General features: G+C 34.5%; 1 protein-coding gene across 7 annotated transcripts in view; it reads right to left on the bottom strand.

Annotated features, from left to right (window-relative positions):
- The window catches only part of clocka (clock circadian regulator a), a 66156-nt gene extending 50666 nt beyond the window's left edge, over window positions 1-15490 (bottom strand). For 5 of the 7 annotated variants that reach the window (XM_081378527.1, XM_081378530.1, XM_081378531.1 and 2 more), the window contains exons 1-2: window positions 15370-15490; window positions 4043-4146 (exon numbers count right to left, since the gene is read on the bottom strand). The gene's annotated coding sequence lies outside the window, so the exon portion shown is untranslated. Of the gene's footprint in view, window positions 1-355; window positions 384-4042; window positions 4147-8276; window positions 8403-15369 lie in introns of those variants that run through there. The other 2 variants (XM_081378528.1, XM_081378529.1) reach the window with 2 other exon arrangements.
- Between the last annotated feature and the right edge of the window lie 5610 nt (window positions 15491-21100).

Below are 21100 nucleotides of genomic sequence, written 5' to 3'. Positions count from 1 at the left end.
AAGACAGCCGTTTATCCCGCCCCTCGGATTGAGCCGTGACTATGGTGAGTTTCCAGACCTAACATCTTGATGTAGGTCTGGCTTGCCAGGCTAGTCTTGTGCCTATACTTTTGAAAATAAGTGAGAATTTTAATGTTTACGGATTGTCACAGTTCCCTTTTAAAAATAAGAAATGTCTTCGCAACCAACTGAAATAAGTATGTTTAAGTACTAAAATGACTAAACCTTCAAATAAAATGAAAATGAAAACTAACAATAAAAATAAAAAATATATCAATTTGATACTTTAATAGTACATAAATACTAAAATAACATAGTCATTGTGTGATTCAGGTTAAAGGCCTCACGTGTGTACCTGTTTGCTTCTGTATATTGTTATAGCCAACCTCTCCCAGTCTAAAGGCGGCTGATTGTGTCCACAGGTCAAACGCAGACAAACATCCTATTTCCTCTCCCTTGCTCACCTGTTACGCCTGAATGACACACAAAAACTGCACAATCATGCAAATACATAAACAATAGGCATCAAGGGGAGCCGAATAATCCACTAATCATTTATAACTGGCATATTTAAGACATCAAAAATCAAGCAAAATAATGATTGATGCACAATTTGCCAGCACAAACGCTTGAAAACAAACATCATAAAGATTTACAAGCACCAGCTTTACAGTTGTAATCCATTATGTTCTCCTCGCACTTTTCTCAGGATTAACTATAATATAACTATGGTATGTACACACACACACCATATAACATCCTACAAAAACACACACAAGATCTGAATGGAAAGAAAACTGCTTGATTCAGCTACTAGTCGCTTTATGTTATTAATAATTAAGAATAAAACAATCACTAGCAGAATCAAGCAGTTTTATCTCCAGTCAAATCTTCCGAATTAGACTTTTCTCAAAAACGCGACCTAGTTTCATAACGGAAATGGCTCAAAGGAACAAAATTTCAGAATTTCAGCATAAAACATGAAAGCAAAAACACAGGCAAAAGCATTCCTCATTTAAAAGTTGCTTTGGGAAAGAGCATCAACTAAATGAAACAAACGTTAAGTACTTCAATTAAAATGTGTAATTAAATGATTAATAATTAAATTATGCAAAAAGAGCTAAAGAAATGCAAGTGAATATCTTAACTAACTGAAATTTCAAAGTAGTAAAAACTTGAGGATCCAAGACTACTGAGCTTGATTAAAATGTTGTTTATCCAAGTTTTTCCAAAACCAAAAAAATACTCCAAATTAAAAAAAATGATATCAGTCTCCTGCTAAAGAGCTCTAAAATACTTATTTTATTCTTTACATGCAAGGAAATACACATACAGGGAGCAGAATCACAAAAATGAGACAGTGAACCAATACACTGAATCTGAACATTTACATTTACTCATACGGCTTATACTTTCAGACATTAAAGGGATAGTTCACCCAAAAATGAAAATTCTGTAAATCATTTTAATCACCCTCGAGTTGTTCCAAACCTGTATGACTTTCTTTCTTCTGCTGAACACAAAAGAAGACATTTTGAAGAATGTCGGGAACCCGGAACCCCACACAAAAAAGTTGTGTGAACTGGTTCTATAGGAGTGTGATTAGCTCTTATTGCCCCGGGTTATTTATTTATTTTCTATATATACTACAGTCTTCTTTTAGCTCTTAATTTAATTGTTAGGTGAAAAAAATCTTTTGTGTGCTTTTTATTACCAAATATTTAGGAATATTTGTCAAATCTTCAGAATTTCTCATCAGTTTCCCGATAAAAATGAAGGAAACTGTAGAGTAAAAAGCCTTTGTTTTCCCACACAGTGGTCAGAACCGTTCAGAGAAACATTAGCATACTGTATACCCAACCCAGGCTAAACTTACATTATGTGTAAATATCCTGCAGGTCTTTAGTGGCCAGAATATAAAATTAGCATACAGCTGACAGGCTTGCCACAGACATGAAGGGCTGACGTCAGCAAAGCCATGCCATCCTCAGAGCTAAAGTACAGTGTTGTTGCTTCAAAAACGACACGCTGCAGTCGATTTCTGCCGAGTCATACGGCCTCTCCAATTCCTCACTTTTCCCGAGTGCACAATCACCCCTTTTTCTCTTAGTGAGAGAAAAACACAAAAATAAGTGTGACGTGAGATGGGCTGAAGCCTAGACACTGAGATCACAGGAAACTGTGTGTGTATGTGGGATCTCCAGGGAAGTTTTTTTTTCTCAGTTCCGAATCCCAAATCAGGACTGTAGCCTGCAGCCACATCAATCCACATGAAAATACAGAAGCAGTGCTAAGTGCAATACACATCACTTACAAATGCAAGCATGGCATCTTCATGCAAATTACACTGCAGGTCTGAAAAAACAATACAAAAACAAAAAAGCTGTGCGAAATTTGAATAATAATGAGAAAAGCATTCCCACTGCAGCAGCACTGGGATGTAAATGGACCTTTACAATGTTTCCTTGTAAAGCATGTTGCTGAATTAAGTTTGTTAACCACAATGATTTCAGTTCTTTCATGAGGTTTGTAATGCAGGCAAGTTTGATCCTTTTGACTGGTACACTCCAAAAAAAAAATACATTTCTGCTGTATGTTTGATTTAACTTATTAAATGGACGAATGTAATAATTCTTGTACATTTTGTCACAGTTTTAAGTTAATTGTGTGCAATCAATTAAAATTTGTACAATGGATACAAATGGATACTCGTTTGCATATGGACAATTTTCAATTGGCTATAACCAAATATTATTTTTTTTAAATGTAACATCATCCATACATGTACTTTACTTTAATTTTTTACTTTAATTCACTAAGTTTACACTAAAAAATCTTTTACATAAGTATATAATATTATTATTATTATTTTATTTTTTTATGCCAGAGGAATGTTTGGTACTACTGATAAAGTCTGAAGTCACACTGATAATTATTTAGTGGTGAAGTAAATACTACAGAATTTTTTTTTTTTTTTATATGAAAAATTTAATTAAAAAAACTAAGTAAAATCTATATTAGTACTTAATTCAAGTATATTGTAGAAATGAAAGCGTAAATATCAACGTTATAAAATTAGGTAAAATGACTCAACCTTCCTGATACTAGTGTTCAATGTTATATTGTTTGAGAGAAAAGGAATCTTAAACTAAATATAAATTACTCAACATTTTTACTAGCCAGGTTAAAATTACTTATTTTCTTTGTTACTTTCACTTAACTTAGGTTAGTAGAGTTTACTTAATTCCATATGTGAAATTTACGTAAAAAATATGCATGCAAAAACTTGCCAAAAAAAATTAAGTAAATTTTACTTATTGTTTTTTTCAGTGCAGTACAATATCTTTATCAAGTAATTCATATTTTTATACAGCAAGAATGCATTACATTGGTCAAATGTGACAGTAAAAGACTTTAACATTGTTACAAAAGATTCATATTTCAAATAAATGCTGTTCTTTTTAGCTTTCTATTAAATGTTCATTAAAGTATCCTTAAAAAGATCAGGGTTTCCACAAAAATATTAAGCAACTGTTTGCAACATATATACATTAGTGCTGTCAATCGATTAAAAAAATGACCTAGATTAATCACACATTAAAAATAAAACTCTTTTGCTCTTCACTTCAGTTAAAGAATGGTTGACATTCTCGTTCAAAGCCGAACCGTGTATATCTAACCGAATAACACATCCTCCTTTCAAATCAACGCTATGCTCCATCTCCAGTTCAGCCATTTGTAGTTTCATCTCTGGGGCTTGCAGGGTATTAAGCTATTAAGTGAGTCAGACCCTTAGCAATATTGGAGTGCAGTCAACATGAAAATCACAACACTATCATAAGCACACAGCCAGTCATATCATAATAACAAAATAAAGGTAGCACAAAATGACTAAGAAGCCATTCACAGAGGACACGTGAACTCTTTCTAACATACCATGGACGTGATGCAATGGCCAAAAACAACAAATGTCTTTGAATTACCTTCATTTAGGGACTGTCAAACTGTTTTTAAAAGAATATTTCACCATTTTCCACCTTACCTTCTTTAGGTTGGAAAAGTTGCAGAAGGGCTCTTGTAGATTGTCATTGAGCGTTTTAATTCCAAACAAAGTAACTCCAATCCAATGGCAATGGCAATCCAACCCTGCAAAGGCAAAAATAAATTGTTACGCACTCTTTCCTTAAGGTGAGCTTACATCAGGTGTATCCAATACCTTATTCTGACATTTAGAAATAAATTACTATATCAACAGCAAAAAGAACAAAAGAAACTGTTTGAATGCATGCAACTTTAACCACAGCACACTCTCTGCGAGATTTTGGGTGTTTGTGAATGTTAGCTTTAAGAATATTTAAATGCGTCCTATCACAATTTGCTGACTATTATTTCTGCAGCGAAATGTCAACAAACCAGGTCACGGGTTATATATGCGGTGTGCTGCTGTGTAAGTGAACAGAGCTTGTGTCTAGTTCTAAGAAAAGTTCTGCGTCCACCCGCTAGCTTCTCCACACGTCCCAGAGGTTCTGATTAGAGATGAAATCACAACTAAAACATCTGGGTCATTCTGAGTCTTCACACACACACACACACACACACACACACACACACACACACACACACACACACACACACACATCATGGGGCTCCCGTTGCACTGAGAAATTACTGTCCCTCCATGCAAACATCTTGCTGTTACTCCTTTTGCCTCTAAACATAAATTGAGTCCAACCCAAAAGGGAATTCTTAGCGCTGAAGAACAAGAGCTGACAACTGGCTGGTAAAACAGAAGGATCAGGTTCACCCCCAAGTACATTTATTCCTTTTTCAGTTTTTATCCGAATACTACAACAAAATCCATTTGTCCTAGGGAGACGGTAACAAGGACAGAAAAAAGGTGAGAGTAAATTGAACTGGTTTACACAATCAGCACTTTTGAGGATGAAATAATCACTAAATTTGCCAGATTACCAAATTAGTGGCATCAGAGTTTTGTTTGAAGGACTTACTAACAAGTTAACAAGGCAAAAATCTAATTGTGATTTTTCTGATAAAAAATTATTGTGGTTTAAAATGAGATTTAAAAAAAAAAAAAGCTCCAGGTTTGCTGTGCTTGTTTGTAGGGCTGCACAATTTGGACAAAAAATTTGTGATTAGGCCTATGTCTCAATAACTGAGACTATCACGACTATATAATAATAATTTAAAAAAATGTAAATGAGAAAGTTTATTATTGTCATATTTCACTACAAAATAACAAATATAATAATAATAATAATAATAATAATAATAATACTTTACAGAACTACTGTAAAATAAAATATTTATGGCTAACTTAATTTCTTACAAATTTCAATCATTAAACCATTTAACTTTTATTTTGGTGGAAAACAGCAGGGAGCCATTAAAGGTGTCCTATCATGTTTTTTCACTTTTTAAACTTTAGTTAGTCTGTAATGTTGCTGTTTGAGCATAAAAAGATCTGCAAGGTTACAAAGATCAAAGTCCACTCCAAAGGGAGATATTTTATTTAACAGAATCCACTTTCCAGGAACTACAACAAACGACTTGTTTGGGCTACAATGCGATTTTTCTGGATCTTATAAAGTCACAATGGTACTCATTTAAATAATCCCCACCCACAGAATAAGCAAAAAGGGGGACGAGGCCTGGTTGAGCTGCATTAGAGAAGACACTGTGTCAAAGAGACACTGCTTTTTCCAAAACTCATTTGTTTGACCTTCCTAAGGCTGACAAACTTAGAGTGGTTAGAACTTATTTAAAACACCGTTTCTGAACATTATAACCCCACCGTTTATCTTTTTTTTTTACCGATTGAGGTTTGTATTACCTTGTAGTGCTTGCACCTTGTAGTGCTTGCAAAGTCTATGCATGAAATCCGTTCTGGACGATCCTCTTGTTCGTTAACATTGTCAGGGTCTGAATCGGGCTTGAATTGGTTTTGAAATTGACGCCATCCTCAATATTTACACTTGCAGTTATGGAGGGGCAGGACATTTCCCAAAAAACGTGAAAAAAATTATGTAGGGCGGGATTTTGTCCTTCTGGAATGTATTGGATAGCAGTAAGTTGGGTGTTGCTAACTATGAAGGCAGATCTAAATGCGGGTTAGCAGTCAGTTCAGTTGTGGCGAATATTTAGTCCCAAACTCTACCGAGAGAACATCATCATGAAGAGAACATCATTTTGAGGTGGAGGGGAGGTTAACGTTTTTAATTAAAGATTTCGAGTTTATCAAAAACAGGCGCCAACAAACGGCAACTGACGCAGACAGGGGTAACACACTGATCCGACAAACATCTCCATTGCCGTTGGCCGGCATCAATGCAGTGTGAATTAGCCTTTAAAGTTTCTCTTTTGTTGACGATAGCAGGTTTATAAGCGCTTCGCATTACAATTATAGAAAGATAGTTGGAACATGTTGCGTTCCAAAGCGACCCAAACTCAGAGCAGATGCAGAGACGAGTTTGCTTGAAGCAGCATGTGCTGCGAACAGAGTTGCTCTGAGACACTAAAAACACCAGATAATAACTGTGCTATTATTTACGTTTTTTTTCCCCATGCCCATCAATTATTGTGGTACAATCTATTTTAGAAGACACCCCATGTAAAAAAGAACTGTATGTTTGATCTTTAAAGTAGGCATTTCTTGACCAGAAAAAAAAAAATCTATGTAGACCAGGCCTTTTGCCATTTAGTCATAATTAGTGACTATCCAGCAACCACTCGCAACACCTCAGAAACCACCTAGCAACACTGTAACAAGATGTATGGCCTAGGAAACCTCTGTGAACACATTAGCAATAGCTTAGCAACTACTGTGAAAGCGGTCAATAAAAATAGTTTAAAGCTATTCACTAGGGCCTTAAGAAACAATGAGACATACATTTCTGTAAAGCTGCTTTAAAAGCTATATTTTGAAAAGCTCCATTCAAATAAACTTGATTTGACTGAAAATGTAAACATCTAGTCGACTTATATCTTTTTAAGTGAATTTTAAGTTAAAGACTTTGCTAATTGTAACAACACTGCTATTATATGGACCCAGGTGGTTTAACTCATGTTTACACTCACACAGCAATTAAGCTTCACAGCAACAGGGAAGTAACTCACAATTAATTTTCAGCTCATGAATTCCTAACATCAATATGTGTGAAAGCTAAATGCTTGCAATATTCCCATAATCAAAAAAAAAATGTTTGTCTTCAAATGACAAAAAGCCAAACCCTAGATGGGAAAACAACAATGACCCAAATGGATAAAAACATGACTCATATTCCTCTGCAATATACCATCTTTGATTTACAAGCATATAGGCTTTGTGTGATGGATCCTTGCCAACTGGTTTACAGCATTCAACTCCATGCATCTGATAATTCAAACAACTGCTTATAGGGAACCAAAAAAGCAGTCATACATCAAATTCAGAATGGCAAAGATAGAACTGCTTTATTGAGCCATTGACACGAAGATAATTCAAATGTAACCGAGATATAAAATTAAAAAGAAAGAAATCATTGACAGACTATGACACACAATTTGGCCACATAAACCTGCCTTTCTTACAATCAACTGCAAGCTCGCATTCAGATCTGCCTCCATCTAATGCCGGGGACACACTAACCGACAAGCTAAGACTGAACTGAACACACTAACGACTGGAGCAGGTTTTAAACGCTGACTTTGAACACCGCGTTTGGGCAAGATCAGACGTATCAAATTACATTCATAATCAGCCTTACAGTCTTTAAGTGTGTCCCCGGCTTAATCAACAATTGATGAAGTGTCCGAGCCAAACTCTTTTTTTCTTTTCAATAATCCGTTTCACTCAGATGTCAGTCACAATACGAAAGAAAGGATTTATCGCTACTTCAATTACATCGCAACTTTTAAACAAAACTGGCTTGATTGTCAACATTTAAATTGGCATGAAACAGCCCTTTTCCCTCCTGTGACGTATATGAAAACAACTTCTAGAACAAGAAAAAAAATGTAGGGCGGGACTTGGTTTTATCCATCGGGAATTGATTGGATCATTGTCGTTTGCTATTGTTGTGATCTCATGTGAGTGGCAGGTTGTAAACATGCCAAAAAACATAGAAGTAATTTTGGTTCCAGATTACGAGGAGACATGAATTAAAAATAAATAATGATTTGCATGGATAAATCATTTATATTAAATACTGCAATATTCCATAAAAAATAAGAATTGTGATTTCATGGTGCCTTTAAGCATAACATGCTTCTGATCTTACACACAACACAGTCTTCTGAAGCAGAGTCCGATGTGAAACGCAGAGCGAGCAGATGGAGGCATGCATACATGCGGGTTTGGTGGAGTGGGTGGATGTTTAGAGCTCTGGGCATCCAAAAGGACTCGTCACTCCAACCCACTCTCCCACAATGCAGTCACATGTCCCTCTGGCCACAAGGTTGGTAACCAGCATCGGGTCTTAGCGTCCCCCTGAGACAGCCAAACTGAACCGATATCGACTCCAGTTTTATCCCTTAAAGCACAGAGAGAGAAATGTAGGATAATTGTGGAAAAGCCTGCCCTGGACCACCCAATAAAATTACAGTGCGAGTGGAAGTTTTACTTTTCTGAACAGATCGGAAATTAAACTCATCATCTGCCAGGGAATGGGAAGCCGTACGGAAAACAAGCCTCCTGCGTTACTATCACATGTCATCAAAACACAAAAAGCTGAATGGAAACTATCACTCCCTTTGCTCTCTGACTGACACAAGTTGATAGGACATGGACACTAGACATTTGAAGATCTGTAAATGGAAAGTTAATTTTTCTTTGAGGGTTTGGCATCTATGTGGGCTGAAGCAAATGTAATTTGGTTGGCACTGCAGGAAAGACAATCTCAGAGAGTCTTATGAAATGGCGGGCATGCTAGAGAACAAGAGCTCAGAAGGCCTCTTGACCCAAAATCATTCTCAAAAAGAAAAGAAAACATCTGAGAGCTGCCGGTTAATGACCTCACAAGCATATGGTTTTAAAAATGTCATTAATACAACACAATTGACAATGTTAACAAGTGGCCAAAGTACACAAACAAATCCGACTATAAATAAACTGAAGGCACAGAGAGAAAAAAGCTTCAAGGTAAGTTTAGGAACAATGACTAAAGACATTATAAAGATAAGACAGAAAAGAGAGGGAAAAACATAAGATATGTAATGTTATTATTGCCATTGGTTGCCCCACAGTTATTGAACGGAGCTGAATAATGACACTATTGGCTTGTTAGAGCTGCTTTGAAACAATCTGTATTGTATAGAGCTATAGAAATAAAGGTGATGACTTATATGTAGAATGTAGTCAGCATATATTTACAAAATAAACAGAAATGCAAGGGGGAAAATTTTCAACATTGAGTTTTGATTTCTACATGATCAAATTAGGTATATGTACACTATAAACAGAAATTCAAGAGGGTAAACATGATTTATTTCCGAAAAAAGTTTTGAAAACATGATGAGTGAATGGTTTCACTGAGTGGGCCTCGTGTACCACTTTTAGTGTGTAAGCAATAATAAAAAAAAAAACCTGTAATCTATTTCCAGACATTTTGGCAACACTATACATTTTAAGGTTCTTTTTTTATTTTTTTCTTATTGGGTAAACTATCCCTTTAAGTCATTGTTATGAGTTGATCAACTCAATCTTGGTGCTTATTGGGTCTTTTTTTTGCAAGCCAATCACCGCAACTTTTTAAACCTTAGTTAGCTTGTATTATGTGTATTGGACAATACTTTACAGCATTTATTCATCTAGTGTAATGTAAATTTCAACACATATTAATAAATTTACCATTATAAGTTGTATAGGTTAACATGAATGTATTAAGAACAAACATGAAAAAAAATACAAATTATAAAAGTATATCAATAGCTATAAAAAAATGAAAGAACAATTAAAATTAACATATTTTTAAAAAAATGCAGTAATAAATTGTTCATTACTAGTTTATGATACCTAATGATAAACTAATGTTAATCAAATCTTACTGTAAAACTACATTTTCTGATACATTCCTATTTTATTACTGAACACAGTGCTGTCCAGATATTAACAGCTTCATAAACATTTAACCAAATGCCTGAATCGTGTGTTTGAATAGACCTGACAACAAGATCAGAAAGGTATTGTGTCACGGCTGCGTATCTTTGCAGATCAAATAGGTTCATCAAGATCTGTTTTTGTTCTCTTGTTGGGTGGCCAGAAGATTATATTTTTAAGGAACTTATGTTTCAGGTTTGGAAAAGAGAAATCAAACCACAGCATCTCACTAGATAAACTACCGTTCAAAATTTGGGGTCAGTAAGATTTTATAAGTCTCTCATACTCATCAAGGGTGCATTTATTTGATTTTTAAATAACTGTTTGTTTGTTTGTTTGTTTTTTTAGTATTTTAATGCATTTTAAACCTTAATTTATTCCAGAAACATTTCTTATCATCAATGCTGAAAGCAATTGTGCTGCATAATATTTTTGCGGAAACCGTGATAAAAAAAAAAAATCAAAATCACATGATATCCCAAGAGTGTTTTAGACAACAGTTTGTAGATTATTCCTTACGTGTGAACATTTAACCAATGAGATATTCCTTAGACGTCAGCAAGCATGACCCTGGCCTCAAGACCAACTGACCAGAACAACAAGGCTTTAAGAGTCCTGCCAGGGCACACTGACCCTCCGTATGGATGGCTTTGGTTTACTTCTGCTACTACAATGGTTGCTTTTATGCCCAGGCTCCATATCCCAAACCACAGAGTTCATCACCCATAACAATTTTCCCTGTATTATAAAGACTTACTCACAAAAGCTAAACATTAACTATGATTTGGGGGGCATTTATAACAATAATGCAACAGGAAAACTTTGATCGCCATTGTGTACAGGACTACCTATCACTGTAAACCCAAATAAGTTCGCAGAACTCAAAAAATTTAAGGCAATCGATTGCCTCAATTTTTTTAAGTATTGAAATTCAAAGTTTTAAGTAAGCAGAACTTAAGATTTTAAGTTTGTACTTAAAAAATTCAAGTTAAGAACAATTAAAATCAGAGTACACTATTTCATACATTTAACTTAAAACCTTCATGCAATCTCAATGTGAACACTTTCATTAGTATTAACTTATAGTTTAAACAAGCTAGTTTGCTAACATACTATTAAGTTATCATGCTAACATTAGTATGTTATACAGCACTTGATATTGAGTACAACAATATAAAGATTTTATTTGCTCTCAAATGAAGCCGCATGCACCACTTGTCACCATGATGGTAACTATCCTAAAACCAACATTAACAGAAATTCTTCTAAATTAGCATAATAAAACATCAATCACTACTAAATCTCCCACTTAACATTAATCTTGCACAAAAAAACATATTACACTTAATTTTAGCATTTATTCTCCCATTCAAGTGCCATCAGCAAAGCATGCTGGGAAATCGACATCCCAGCCGTTTCAGTTAAACTTAAGTTTGTTTAAATTAAAATAAATCATTTCATAAAACTCAAAACAATGAAACAGTTTAGTTTACTTAAAATATATCAGTTCTGTGAACTTGAAAGAAAAAGAAAGTGCTAAATACTCATAAAAATTAATTTGACTGAACTAATTAGTTCAATTTAAGTTTGTCCTACTCAAACCAATTAATTATTTTGAGCGTTAGGGTTTACAAAGTCTCATTTCTTTGAGAAGTTTTTCATAATGAGTGACAGAAATGATTCTGATCAAAACTTCCACTTGTGAAGCGCTCTCAATGTAATTTTCTTCTTTAATAAACAAAAATTTTTTACTTTCATTTAGGCCAAATTATACACTCATATTTTTTTTAAATAATTAGGTTTGATTACAAGTTACCTCTTCAGACTTCAGACTATAAACATAATCAAGAATGGTGAATGATTTCTATCGTTCTAGACCAGCTCTCAAACTGTAGAAGACCATTTTGAGGAATTCTGTGAGGAATTCACCTCAAATACAACATTTTAAGTAGTACACGACTTATACAATCACTGGAACGACACAAGGGTGTGTAAATGATGACAATATTTTCGTGTTTTTTTATTATTATTTTATTGGGTAAATGATCGCTTTAAGTCGTTATGAGTTGATCAACTCAATCTTGCTGCTTATTGGGTCTTTTTTTTTTTTTGTAAGCCAATCACCTCAAAGACCACTTTGAATCCTTGAAAACCACAGTAGTAATATCAGCAAATAGTGTCAAACGATACAAGAATCCAGTACAGTATGGCAAACCATTGAAAGGTCTTAATACGAATTATGCACTCAATGAGCTGCATCTCCTGTGCCCTCCTGCCTTTCCTTCCTAAATTACAGTTTATTTACTAAACATAAAACACACACACACACACCTCATTTATTTCTTGTTAATATTCTTGACCTTACACTTTGAGTGACATACCTTTAATACATAAAAACAAAACCCAGAGACTGGTTTGGTTTTGTAAACTAGCAATTCAGCCAAAGCGAACACACTTGCAGATGATAAAAGTAATGTGCAAGGTTATAAGAGATTTGCACATGCTGCCAAAAGTAATATCGGCCAAACCTGTTAAGTCAGATGGGCATGACTTTGCTGCGGTGTTAGTGCAGGTGACTTGTTTCTGAATGCCCTCAGTGACACCAACTTCATGACCAGTTCAATTACTGACTAAACTTGTTAGAAAAATGTAAAGGTTCTTATGGGGATATACAGTACAAACAAATCAAATAAACCAAAAAGTCACTGAAAAAGTCATAGGAAGCAGGTTTTTGATTTTCTCAATAGCATAACAACAAGGCATCCCATAGTTTCACACAAAACACAATAGTTACTAGAATGAAACTGTGCTTGGTATTAGCCACCACTGGCATAACAAATACATTTCTCTTACACAGTTTGAAGGAGATCTGATATTAATTTCTCATGACAGTAAAAATTGTAGTATGCTTGGTTACTAAGGTGCAATAAGGGGAATAACGTGCCACCACCATGAAAATAACACCAAAGAAAAACACTTTCTCCACCACAGTCTTAAAGTGAATGACTGTTGAACAACATTGTGAAGGTGAAAAACAACCTGTTTTCTGGGATTCTTTTTATTGGGATCATGTGGTCGTTGCATTTATTTACAGAGTGTTATTCATAACTCACGTGTACACACAAGCTTTTTAGATAAGAAATGCTGGGTGATAAACTAACACGCCATATCCAGAGCTAACCTAAAAACAAAGGCGCAATCAGTGCCAGGTGGGATATACATCTTATGTTAAAATCCAGATGCAATATGCAATTTTTAACATTGCATTTGTGTCCATGCTCATAAGCACTGACGTACAGTGGCACTTTTGATTTATTCAAATAAAAAGTTAAATAAGGAAGTATTAGAACATCAAACCTCTTGAACTCAAAGGGAAAATGGTCAGTAAATCATATTTTGTCTTTAACTGAGCCATGGATGTATCCACTGATCTACAAAATCCCAGGACCAACAGTGGGAAATATGGGAAATAAGTCACACAAAAAAAAAACAAAAAAAAAAAAAATCTAAATTACTCAGTGATGAGATGATAAGAATTATTTTACATTGGGAAGAAAAAAAAGCAACTAAATTAAGAAATGCATTTCTGGCCATTTGCACTGTCACATAACATTAGGAATAACCCCCTCATCCTATAAACAAGGGTTATGCTTAATGCAATATCTAATTTTAATAGCAACGTGCAAATATTCTGCTATTTATCACTATTTATTTATATATCATAACAGCAATTTTTGGTTTTACATTACAATTGCATACATTTTGTGCTTTAGCCTACCTAATTAATATTCAAGAACTAGCCTAAGACTTAATTTCACGACGTCACAATCAACGTGTAGCCTATGACAGACATTACAACTGAGGAAGTCGAAAAAGCTTAATTCAATTTAAAAATCATTAATCAGTTCATTAGTGAGAGTTGTGAGCGGAAATAAGTGAAATAGACCAAATCTAGACAGCTGGCAACCAAGACAACATTTTAGACATTTAGGCACGCGCCGTTATGACACACAGCAAGGCGCTTTTATGTTACAAAAATTATATTCGCTTATAGACATGTCATACACCAAGTATAAAATGAAACGTGGGTAATCAGTTCCACTATGTTAGGCTACCGTGACCGTCCATAAGAGATAGCCTACATCTTCAACACCAAATAACCCTAATTCACCTTCACGTAGAAACCGAAACACCTCTTGTCTTGAATGCTGTCAGTGGATATCTAGATTTTACCTTTATATTCTCGTAAAACTCAAAGCCCTAACAGAAACATGCACGCAAAATGTGCACTACGACCAGTTTAAATCAATGCAATTTAATTACCGGTACTATCTTCCGTTTTTTGTCGCTTCACTCCCCGGACGCATGATAGTTCAACAGTCGAACGACATGCTAGGCTGAAATAAATACCGAAGTCTCCGAGATGTTAACTAATCCTGTGTGTGGCTGGTTATTCCACGCTGTTGTTACTAAAAGGATATATATTCAACCGAGCTCGCTACAGGTTGCTCTGCTCGAGCCACGATAAAATGGTCAGCTTAAATTGGATTTAATTCCCATCCTCTGAGTCGCAATCCCAGCGAAAGCGTCCGACTGCATGGTACTACAATAAACAGCCGATTCACGATCAATTAAATACTCATTTAACCGTTCAGAGCGATTTATTTGATCAATATGTTCACTGCAGGGGCGTAATTTGTGGGGGGGTTAGGGGGGAGATAACCCCCCCAATATTTAAATCTATGCATTACAACCCCCTCAAAATGTATACCATGATCACATGAAAAATATGCAGAACCCAAACTTCAACCCCCCCAATGTTCAAACCAAATCTACGCCCTTGGTTCACTGAAATACAGATTAAAATATGACCTGGAGAAGCGCGAGTTTACAGTCTGACAAATGCGCGTCATCATCAGTATAAACAGGGGTTATGCGTGCATAACTGATAAATATAGTAGCAAAGTTTAAAAATGCGAAACCACAGAGATACAGCGTCTGCAGGGACTAAATCATGCGATGCATAAGAGGTGTCCGGGCTTTAAATCGGTTGCGAACATTTGGCAGCGCAACATCGTACACTCCCCTTGTCTCACTAGGGTAGAACAAATGTGGGTCACCGGGCCTTCGGATTCTTCCCAGGCAAGCATTAACAAACACATCACCGTATTTTCACCGCAAGTACGCTTGAAACAAATCCGACACGAATAAGACACTAGAGCTCCACTGCTCCTTCTCAAAATAATGCTATCTTTCAAACCCGCATGTGCCCTTACCTCGGTTATTTGCCGTCCAGGAGGGGGATTTTCTTGCGCCTTGTTTTGGTTGAGACGGCAGTGTAGGATTGAACTAGAGTTAGAAAAACAGCAGGGCCTACCCTAGGCTTCCCACGCGCATGCGCAGTACGGACCAAAGCTGAATCCCACACAACCTGGCAACACACAGCAAGACCTGGCTTCGAGTTTGTATGCGAGTTTTTTAATTACTTGTCATTGTATAGATTAGAGTACAATTCATAAACAAGAAACGGACAGGTAATTCAGGAAGGAAATTAAATATAGAAATATAGCAGATCATGGGGAGTTCCCAAAACGAATCCCAGAGAAAGGAGAAACTCTGTATTGAAATGACGAAAAATACACGAATTAAAAAATACATTGCATACATTAAATGAAAAATAGGCACAACTGGGAACATACAACCGACATTTCATAAACAATAAACAGAAAGGTTAATTAGCGCCAAGGGAATTAAATCATAAAATATGTAGCCAAGCAGATCATAGAGTGCCTAAAACGCCTTAAGCTATTTATAACAGATAAAGAAAGGATAAAACTGTCCACCTTTATAGAAATAATAAAAATGAAACATTTAATAGTTTAAATAAATAAATAATAGAAATAGGCACAAAAAATATATACACTAAGATTTGATCATGCATTTTAGGTTTTGCCAACCTATATATATATATATATATATATATACATTTTAACATTTGACAAAATCAAACCATAAATAAAGTTGGAAAAAAATCCTAATTTTTTTATATTCTACTAATAATCTATGAGTTTTAAAGTGAAGAAAAGAGCTTTAACACATAAGAAACCGCATAAATAGGCTAAAATAAGAAAAAATGAATCAGCCTTTGGAATAATCAACTATAAAATGTATACACGAAATGTATCACTAAAATGCATCAAATCATATTTAGCGATTGCTTGGTCTTTCACGAAATGCATGCAGCGGTTTAGCCTTTCTGTTTGAAGTTATTAGCCTACATTTCACTGCTTCCGTAGCGGTTTTAAAATTTCAGTTAGGCTATTTCAAAAAGACAATACCTTGCTATCTTTTAATGATTGTGTGTTGGTGTGAATTTTTATGTTATACAAACGTTCCTAATCTTTGGCCCACATGTGTCGCTCTCTCTCGCTTGGCCGTATGCCAATTAGGTCAAATACGCACGTCAACCAATCTTGAATGTGGCACAGCGCGCGCGAAAATTTTAGTGCACGACGTATTGAATGACATTTGTCTTGTCCAATAGAAAGATGATGCGAGTGCGCGACATGCTGCGAATCTGTTAATGGAAGCCAGGTACAATTATATATTAATTATAATTGGCCTATTGCTCATTTTAAACGAGAACCAAGGGAATTTCTATGTTGTTGTTTTAAAGATTTAAAAACCTTTACTTGATTTGCATTAAGTCCATAGTAGGCCTATACTAATTTTCTTAGTGAAAACATGTAAATGCTTCAGTGACATACAAATCAGTGGGGTCGAGAGCAGCACGCACAGACGTGTGGAAATTAGTGTCTGACTGTTCGTGTTTAAATCTAACTCAGCTTGATGTAGACCATACAATTATATTATTTATGGTAAAAGAAAAAAAAAATTATCGGCCTATTCATTCGTATGATTTGCACAATGTTTTTTTTTTTTTTTTTTCTGCTAATTATTATTTAAATGAGTGACAGGGGGTCCGTGAAAAAGTCTAGAGAGGTAAATAAATAAATAAATATTAAGATGATTAATATTAAAATAAATTTGATTAAAATAAATAAATAAAAACGTGATTCAATTTTTAAAAAGTGTTTAAAAAGTATTAGTTATTAATCTATTAAATATATTTAATTAGATTAAAATAAATAAAAATGATTAATATAAATAATTTTAGATTTATACATTTTTCAATATTTTTTATATTTATATAAGCTATGTAAATTGAGTGTTTATAAAAGATGGACGCCTTTTAAATAGGGGCCCTCACTCGAGGATGATCATATTTGGGGGTCCATGGCATCTAAAAGATGAAAACACCTGATTTAAAATAGCTATGCTAAACTTGTGTAAAGCAATAGGCTGATTATTAGGCCTACAGCTATTGTTGTAAATAGTAACGATAGACATCAACTTGTTTAGCCCACTACTTTTTCATGACGGAAAATGAAAACATAGTATTTATTTTAATAAAAAAAAAAAAAAAAAAAAAAAAAAAAACATCTGACTGTTTGTCACGCACTGTTTCTATGAGTGGAGATCTCGTGACACCCAGTGGCGCAAAGCTTCAGACATCGAGCCACTATAATGCAGTGACAAAATAACCACACGGTGGTGCTGTTATCATATTAAATTCATTATATTGAACTTAAAGTGGAGTTGGCTTGATTTTTGCGCTATAAATTTACTCTTGCCTCAAACTTATCCAGGGGAGAGCGGGCTCAGTTGCTGAGGTTTGGATGCAGTGGTTCTGCAAACAATGGGCACCTGAACAATTCAGATTTAATAGTTGAACTCTCACCAAGAAATTATCTGTAATCTTTTAATTATGCTTTTATTATTTTTCTGTGGTAGAAGAACAATTTTTCATAGGCCTACTTAAAAAATACATTAAAGAATAGGCTACTTAAGTGCGAACTGAATGCAATGTTTTTGGACATTAACATGTTAATTAAATTATTTTATTTTTTTTATAGCCTATATTTTAAATGTTTAATATTAATGTTTTGTTGTTGTTGTTGTTGTTGTTGTTGTTGTTGTTGTTGTTGTTGTTGTTGTTGTTGTTGTTGTTTGACCCACTTAAGTAGTAGCCTACTTTATAAGAAATTTCATAATTAGCCTACTTCAATTGTCTTTGAAATATGGTTAAAGTGTAGGCCTACTGCTGAATGACAAGCATTATGGTAAACTGAAATACTTTAATGTCATTTCTATTGAAAATTGTGTCATATATAGCCTATATAAATATGTTTGTAATTACACATTTGTAATAATGAAAATGTATTAACTTTAAATGTAATGATGAACAACACACTAGGCTACTATAATCAAGTAGTTACTTTACACGTTAGTCAAGGCATCAAATCAACACAAAAAATTTTCAAAGTACAATCAACTTGACTATAAGCCATTTCAAAATAAAATAGAATTTTGTTTTACAGTGAAGTGTACTTACAGTGCTATGCATAAGTTTAGACACCCATGCTAAAGTTTACTAAAAAGAGGAATAAAAAATCATCTTTTGGAAATTGAACTTAATGCCTTAATTAAAAAAATTAGGAAAAATCCAACCTTTAAGGACACCAATTTTCTTTGTGAATGAATAATGTATCGTAAATAAATAAATGTTCTTCCTTAAAATACAGGGTGCATAAGTTTGGACACCCCTATGTTAAATTCCCATAGAGGCAGGCAGATTTTTATTTTTAAAGGCCAGTTACTTCATGGATCCAGGATACTATGCATCCTGATAAAGTTCCCTTGGCCTTTGGAATTAAAATAGCCCCACATCATCACATAGCCTTCACCATACCTAGAGATTGGCATGGAGTACTTTCCATAGGATCATCTCTCAATGCAAATCAAACTAGCTATTAGGCTAACTGAAATAAAACCATGCCAATCTCTAGGTATGGTGAAGGCTATGTGATGATGTGGGGCTATTTTAATTCCAAAGGCCAAGGGAACTTTATCAGGATGCATAGTATCCTAAAAAAAATACTTAAAAATAAAAATCTGCCTGCCTCTATGGGAATTTAACATAGGGGTGTCCAAACTTATGCACCCTGTATTTTAAGGAAGAACATTTATTTATTTACGATACATTATTCATTCACAAAGAAAATTGGTGTCCTTAAAGGTTGGATTTTTCCAAAAATTTTAAATTAAGGCATTAAATTCAATTTCCAAAAGATGATATTTTACTCCTCTTTTTAGTCAACTTTAGCATGGGTGTCTAAACTTATGCATAGCACTGTATTTAAAGTACGCCAAAAATGATTAAAACACAATGATTTGAAATGTACTTTGAAGTAAAACTTTTAATTGAACATTTCTACAAAGTGTATGCTCTTTAAGTACACTTAAGTGGCCTTTAATTTCATAATTATTATTATCTAATCTGCAAAAAAAAGTACCTTTTAAGATTTGAAGTACACTAAGTGCACATTTGATGCAATTAAGCACACTTCTTTTTTTATAAGGGTCCATAGGGCAGCAGAATACAATTAGTTTCAGTTATTGTTTTAGCCATGTTTAATAATTAAATTTTGCAAATACAACCATGCACAAAATGAAATTAAAAACACTAGAATTGTTTTCCTTTATAATCTTGATTGTAGATGTATGGGTTACAGTCATTTGTCAGGTAAATACTGCAAATTAAACACTTAAAATGCAGGTTGGAGAAAGTGGTTCATTATAAGATTGTAAATTAAGCTAATTAATCTTCTATTATAAAAATATATCTTACTCAAGGGCATAAAAATATCAGAGGGGGCAAGTAATCTCAGTTCCTGGGTCATTGGTCACCAATAAACCAGAAGTGTTTGTGTTTGTAACCCAAATTAGCTCTTAACAAGACTAGACAAATGAGATCTTCAGCAGGTTCTGTGTGTGTGTTTCATTTGTGTATTTTTCTCATACCCTCAGATTAATTGCGTTCGACGTCTTTTCACAACCCAGAAAGCTTCCGTTTTCACACCCAGCCCACTATACAAAACACCCACTACAGGACTAATGTGTTTCGAGTTGTACCCTCAGGTCTGTCTAGAACCGGTCAAGTGATCTTCCACATCTACACACCCAAGTTTCTTAAAGGAAATGCAGTCACGATCCATGACGTAACCTACTTCATTATTTCAGGCCCCTGTTCGTCCTCACAGTATGACAACATCTTAATAAACACATTATTTATGAGAACAATAGACCATGAGCAAGATTCAGCTAAACCGATAAAGGACTGAAAAGAGACGTTTATCAAAAAGGATGCAGTTCTTGAAACATGCTGTTTGGATGGTCAAATCTAATTAAAATGGAAGTGATCGGAAGTGAAGTTTGATTAATGCTTTTTGACTAATTGTTGTAGATAGCACGATAACAAAAACACACACATTCATCAAGAGAAAGAGGGAATGAGCAGCCAGAGTCCCACTAGTGCTTTCAAGAAATAACTGAACAGAAAAAAAAGATTTTATTTCTTTGTTTTTGGTGGGAAAAACACGTACAGTCAATTTGGTCAAAATCACACTGGCACGATGAGGAAACATTTTATAATGCTTTTAATTCAAAAGGCACAGCACAGTTACACAAACAGGACATTTGGACAGATAAAAGACTTTATTTGGATTCTGTACATTCAACATCACAATTTAACAGGAGGGTGTTTTCTTGGAACGAGTTATGCGATGTTTCAGGTTGACTGGCTCTGGATCATCACATCTGTGGTAAGGGGTCTGGTCCTACTGAAATTGTTAATGAAGAAGAGACTGTTTTTATTTTAGTTTTAAATATACAGAGACATTAGTATAGCTCAAATATGTTTTTGTTTAAGCTCACTCTCTAATGCAGACCAATGCCCTGTTCTATATCAGTATATGAAAATGTATATTGTATTGTTGTATATTTAAATGTACAGTTTCTGAATTTGTTTTTCTGTATTGTTGAAGCAGTTTTAAATGATTATCTCAGTTCATCATGAAATACCTGATTTTTCCATTCTTTGTTGTT

This window comes from Scardinius erythrophthalmus (genome assembly GCF_964197995.2).
Source record: "Scardinius erythrophthalmus genome assembly, chromosome: 11".
Classification (NCBI taxonomy): Eukaryota; Metazoa; Chordata; class Actinopteri; order Cypriniformes; family Leuciscidae; genus Scardinius; species Scardinius erythrophthalmus.
Note: the sequence above shows the minus strand (reverse complement) of the source record. Positions and strands in the feature narration are given on the sequence as shown.